Source organism: Alligator sinensis, unplaced genomic scaffold, assembly GCF_000455745.1.
Source record: "Alligator sinensis unplaced genomic scaffold, ASM45574v1 scaffold1290_1, whole genome shotgun sequence".
In the NCBI taxonomy this organism is placed as follows: Eukaryota; Metazoa; Chordata; order Crocodylia; family Alligatoridae; genus Alligator; species Alligator sinensis.
This window is the reverse complement of record NW_005843103.1, coordinates 364,716-371,068: the sequence shown is the minus strand read 5'-3', so window position 1 is coordinate 371,068 and position 6,353 is coordinate 364,716.

The following is a 6,353-nucleotide window of genomic DNA, read 5'->3' as shown; positions in this document are numbered from 1 at the left end:
CTTGCTGTGTCCTGACCCTTTTATTTTACAAAATATCATATATTCTTATATACAACATGTACCTTTTCCCCCCCAAAATAGGTACTGGGAATTAGAGTGTACATTACCTGCAAGGAAATACAGTTAGAGCATTTTCTGCCACTTACTGGGAAAAGTGAAAGTAGAGTCTGCATTCAGTCCACAGGAAGCAGAACAATGAGCAGGCTCAGCCCCCTAGCCACTGCTACTCAGGCTTCCTCTACGTGTTACAGGTATTGCACAATTAACTGGTTAATTGTGCAATTACCTTGAGACTAGGTACACGTACATAAAATCATGCCATAAAAGTTCCAACTGTTAGTAACCGCAGCACTCACCAGGCGGTTTACCAGTTGAACCGGGGGGCGGGTGGATGACCAACCCACCTTATGGACAGGCCGGGGATGAAAGGGACACTGACTCAGTTGGAAGATAGTAAAATTGAACTTAACGTTTACTTACAGTAAGATTTCAACAGTGGTTACACAACAAAACGACAGTGGTGAAGCAGTAGTTAAAGATGACAGGTAGGAGATAGCAATTGCTTTTTCCGATGTACGTGCGGATGGAGAGCTCACTATTCGGTGAAATAATAGCCAGAGTGTGACTATTCGTATGACTATTCGTACTATTCGGCCATGGGGACACGGATTCCTGGACAGGGTGATCAGTCCTATCCAAGGGCTTGTGTGGAACCCGGGACCCTGCGCTTTAGCACGCTGTCCCTTTTATAAACTCTTCAGCCAATCAGAGGAGGCTGCTGATTTACAGTTAAGAGAGTGTCTGCTGGCCAGGCAGTCACGCTTCTCCTGCAGCTCCTGATTTGTTAAGGCTGTCTGATCACGAGCTGGTCAGCCTCATGATCATGAGCTCTTCACACGCTGAACATGACCCGCTCTCATGTTCTGCATTGGTCTGGCATGTGGGCTGAGCGTTTGGTCACCTTTTCTACTCAGACACCAACCAGCTATGAAGTTATACCTCAAAAATGTGTCCTAACTTTATAACCAATTGCTATTGCTATTTAATTTGCAAATGTAGCAGGGGCTCCCCTGTGATGGGGAGCCTCATCAGCTGGCTCCCAGCTACAGAGGTGCACCATGCCCAGCCAGGCAGACTCTCAGCCCCAGAAGCTGCTGCACCTGGGTCCTAGCAGCATACAGACCTGAAATCCCATAGCTGCAAACACTGGGTGCTGGGACCCAGATGGGTCTTGGGAGCTAGGGGCTGCAGCTGCCCTGAGGGTGCATGAAACCCTAAAGGCTGGAGGATTGCAGCAGCCATGATCCCCCAGCCCCAGGTGTGCCTGGCTGCTTTGTCCTGCCACAGACTTCCCCTGGGTCCTACTGCTGCTGGCTCTTGTCATCTTATCAGGCAGCCAGGAGCAGTTTAATATTAATTTTCTAAATTTTTAGGGGCCCTGTGGGCCAGATAAAATGGTCTGGTGGGCCATATCCGGCCCACAGGCCGTATTTTGTCTGCCCCTGTGGTAAATAGTCCTTCTATTCAGGCTTTCTTGTTGGGGGAAGAGAGGCGGGGTAAGGAAAGGTGAAAATATGATGAGCTTCAAGAAGTAATATTTGTAGCCATTGGCTTTTTAGCCACACAGATTCTTCTTAAGTTTTGCAGCCTGTTCTGGCCTGCCATTTAGCAGGTAATCCAGTTGGGAACTAACTTCATTTTTGTCCAGAACATTCTGAATGGACTAGAAGAGAAAATGGGTTAGGAGGCCAAAGAGGAAAAGACACGCTTACTGAGGCAATAGAACTCATCAGAATGAGGTATTTTAGACAAGGGCAAAGAAAGGATCTTGGAGGATCACAGCACTTTAGCAGATCATAAAACTAATCTGTGGTGACTTGCAGATGTTTTTTCTTGTTTTTTTTTAACACCCTTTACATGAAGAAGCAGTGCGCTATTTCGACCTAGCTCTACAGTGTCTGTAGATTGGGCACTTTAGTGGAGCTTTTTGGCCACCTGATCTATACAGACATTGGGCGAACTGGGTCCAACTAATGCGATGCCTCTTCTGAGCAAGTGCAGGTCTCAGCACAGGAGTGCAGCACGTTTAAAGTAAAGCACTGGTTTTTGGTTTATTTTTAATGTCTGCAAGCAGCCTGTGTGTCTATACCATTTCCACAAGGCAGCATATAGGGTACGATGAACCATCTCAGATGCTGAAACTACTTTTCCTCAGAAGGGGAATTCACTGAGATACAAAAGACTCCTCAGATGCTCCAAGTAACTGTTGTCTAATCTACAAAAAGGTAAACTATTAATTCTGCTATCTGTATTAACTCCATAATTAGGTACACATTCCTCTGGTTTCTCTAAGCCTAGTGATACACACAGAGCAAACTTTTCTAGAGCTTTATCATCATTTTGGAGATAATGTTGTTTTATGTGGCAAAAATACTGATTTTGTTAGTTAGATTAAAAAAAACAAACCTGTCATGACACGGCCTCCCCAGGGAAGGCCATGATGCCCCTAAGGCACCATGACTGTGCCAGCTCTGCCCTATGGGTGCCTACCAGGTGCAGCTGGTGAACTCAGATTGGTGGGGCAGTGAAGCTTCCCGTGCAGGGGGGAGGTTTACAGCCAGCTGGGAGTGTGTGGGTGGGGAGGGGGGGGGCGCGAGGAGGCTGGAAACTCCCCTGCTCCCGTGGGACGCTCCACTGCCCCACCAGCCTGAGTTCACCAACCGTGCCTGGTGCCTACTAATCTCACCTGCCACGTCTTGCTGGTATAAATGATGAATCGGGAGGTTGCCCTCGAGTTGTTACTCAGTCACAGTCCTGACAGACTCCTCTAAGCCCTTTGGGTTGTTGGACCCCTGAGTCCCACACTCAGGAGGTGACTTGCAATACCCCCAAGCCTTATAGGCTAGATGTGTGGATCCAACACCTCCCCTTTACCACCCCCCATGCCTCACGTGGTATTTAGATGTTTTCCCTCTTTTGATGAGGCCTTGGTCTAACTCAGCCTCCTGTCATCACTGGGCCCTTGGCCCCTGTCTCTACACCCTCTCCAGCGCCGGGACTCTACACCATAGCGTGCCCCCTATGAGGCCTCCTCCTCCCCAAGAGCCTCAGCCTGGTCCACTGGTATAAAAATAACAGAAATAGGAACCCCTGGGCTATAACATAATATGAGTAATGCAAGCCACACTCTGCCTCTTTAAAAACCCAAACTATTCCTTGAGTATTGAGTACCTCCCAGGCCTTGGTTACCTTGTAGACTCCTGGAGCCTCATTAGCCATGTAAACAGCCTATGCAACAGCCAGTGTTCGTGGGTAGTTCTTCCCTGCAGAAGCTCCTTTCCCTGGCAGCTTGCCAGAAAACTAACCCCTGCTAGCCTCAGCCCTGAGGCTTGTATGTGCCAGGGCCCTGACTCTTTCCGGTCATCTGCCCGGGTGCAGGTGCAGGCTAATTCCCCCATTAGCCTGCCGCCCAGGCAACCTGCAGCTGTGGAGCTATGTCTAGCTCCTCAGGCTCTCTAGCCAGGCAGGTCCTGCCCTTAAAGGAGCAAGCACACTGTAGTGCCCTGCAACAAATACCATTAGCACCAGTAGGCAGCTCTGCAGAAAGCACTCCTCCCTACCATGTTCTGTCCTCCTCCTATATCTGCCCATCTCCTCCCCTGCCCAGAATTTTTCTGCATTTCACTTTTTCAGTTCTTTGACTAAGATCTAACATAGCAGTGTTCAACTCATCTGGCCTACAAATGAATGGCACAGGGTCAGTCCACAGGTTCGGTCTGGACCCATAGCATAGAGCTCTGTATGGGTCCAGAAATTTGGTAGGAGGATGAGTGACAACATTAATTGTCACAGCAGAAAATGCTGCCATCGCTTCCTTGCCTCCAAATTTCTGGACCCATGGGGAGCCCTGTGGGCTGGATTTGTGAGCCATGTCTTGGTCACCCCTGATCTAACGTTAACATAAGATATCTTCTTTCTTGGGTGAACTTCAGCTTGGTGGAGGATACTCTCTATCTTATCTTGACAATGGACTGATAAGCTAATGGATCCTTTCCAGCTGACAATTGGGACTCTTCTTCCCCTTGCCTTCCTTATTAATTAGGTGCATGTAAATCACAAGAGGTCTATTTTGGCTTTTACTCCCACGTGTTCAGATATTCAAGTCAAAGTGAATTTGGATCTGTCTATTAAAATATCAGCTGGAAACCTCAGAAGGATAGGATTTCTTGCAACATTTCTGCCATAGGTGGAGGAAGAGAAAATTATTTGGAAGGGCTGAACACCCCTGCACCCCCATCAGGTAAACCTGTGGGGGAAGGGGCAGGGGAAAGGGAGTGGGGCTGGGGTTAGGACAGGGGCAGGAGCAGGCCCTGCACAGTCAGGGTGTGGTGTGGGACGGAGCCGTGAGCAGCTTCCTGGGGGCGCGGGGAGGGGAGGACAGCTCCTGCCACTGCACGCACCCCAGGAGGGCACGTGGGGTGCATGTCCCCGGATCTGTGCGCAGGGCAGGGCAGGCTGGGGCCGGGGCTGCACCAGGCTGTTTCCAGCAGGGGGTGGAGGGGTTGGGCTGCATTGTGCTCGGGGCAAGTCATGGCAGCGCTGGAAGTGGGGGGGGTGGGGGGATAGAGTGAATCTTGGGGTAGCTGTAGCTTCCCCCATATTCCCCTACCAGTGCCGTTGCTGTCTGCCCCCAGCACAGCCCGGCCCTTCCCTATCCCTTGCGCAGATCCAGGGGCACACACCCCCCATGCCTCCCGGGGTGTATGTAGCAGAAGGAGCCACATCCCCCGGATGAGCCACTCGCAGCTTAGTCCCATGTCCCACCCCGGCTGTGCAGGGCCAGGGCCTGTCCCTGCCCCAGTCCTACTTCCTTCTTCCCCTCTGCGTGCACATCCCTCCCCACCCCTGCTGCAGCGCCAGAAGCCCATGGCCAGGCTGCCTTTCGGCCCTACTGCTGCCCCACATTTGGGGGGGCTATGCTGTTGGCTTTTCTTGTAACAAGAGGGAGGGGCTAAGCTCCATTAGCACTCCCTTTCACCGCCTATAGTTTCTGTTTCATTTGGGCTGAAAACACTATGAGTTTCATGGTAACATGCCTTCTTTCCTGCCCCAACTGCTAGAAACACGGTCACGTGCAAAAAAGAGGGAGAGGGTATTAGGAGTTGAAATCCAGAAGGTTCAGCCTGAGTTGCTTGGAGGATGTCTGCAATTTATCTAAATCAGCTTGAATCAGTTTGCTCATGCTTAATACTACTGCCTCTTGGACATCACAGGACTGTTACTTAGATCCTCCCTGCTTCAGAAACTTTGTGTGGCATTTCTCCTCCCAACATTTCCTCCCACACGCTTTTCTCTAGTTTGGATGGACATCCTAACATTCACATTCAAGCACCTTGTAGGCTGTCTCTATGTCAGCACTTTTCCAAAAATATCCTACTGTTCCACTAACATAAGTGACAGCAACAATAAAGATGTAACTGTAGATCAGCTGTCACTAATCTAACAAATGTGTCATGCTAAGAACTGTTCTAGATGACTTTCTCATCAGTAGTCTGCCTGTACTAGCACAGGCCCCTTACACGTATACATCTGGGATGCACTAGTGATTGGGCAGTGATAGGAAGTACTTAGGAAAATAATAGTTTAGATAAGGGCATAAGTCAAGCCTACCGTAGGCAAAGATAACCTCTCCAGTTGCTTAAAGGTGAGGTTTAAAAATGCTGTGTTGGCGTAATTCTGCCCCCATTCAGATCAGTAAGAGTTTGCCTCTGACTTCACGGAAGCAGAGGTAAACCAATCTGGGTGTATTAACTACCATATCTAATACATAGATCTTTAATTCTCCAGTATTTGCTTTAGGTATACACAGGTTTCCCTCAGTAAAAATACAACTGTAATCTGATTAGCTACTATTTTCTGCCATTGTTCAGTTCAGCTCCATAAGGCTTTTATTGGCAGGACAAACTAAGCAAGCATATAAAAAGAGAGACACCTTTTTGATATGTCTGAGAGTTAGCTAAGGTTTACTATATAAAGGGTTCCTCACTGTATTGTGGGAGGTGGGGGGAATTATCCCACGTCCTTTTGTCATCAGTGCGCAACTATTATTTTTTGGCTTCTGTTTCCAAGTTGTCAGCAGGAGCACTAAATAGACAATGATCACACCACATAAGACGTAAAGGTTAATCACTGTTGGGACTTAGGGGCATTTGTGCTTGTAGCTACTATCCTGTGATTCTGATCCAGTTGTGTCTCTGGGATATTACTGCAGTTTGAATAAAAGAAGAATAAGAGATGGTTCCCAATGACTGCTTCATAGCATGTATTGTAAATGGTTGATTTTATTTTCACTC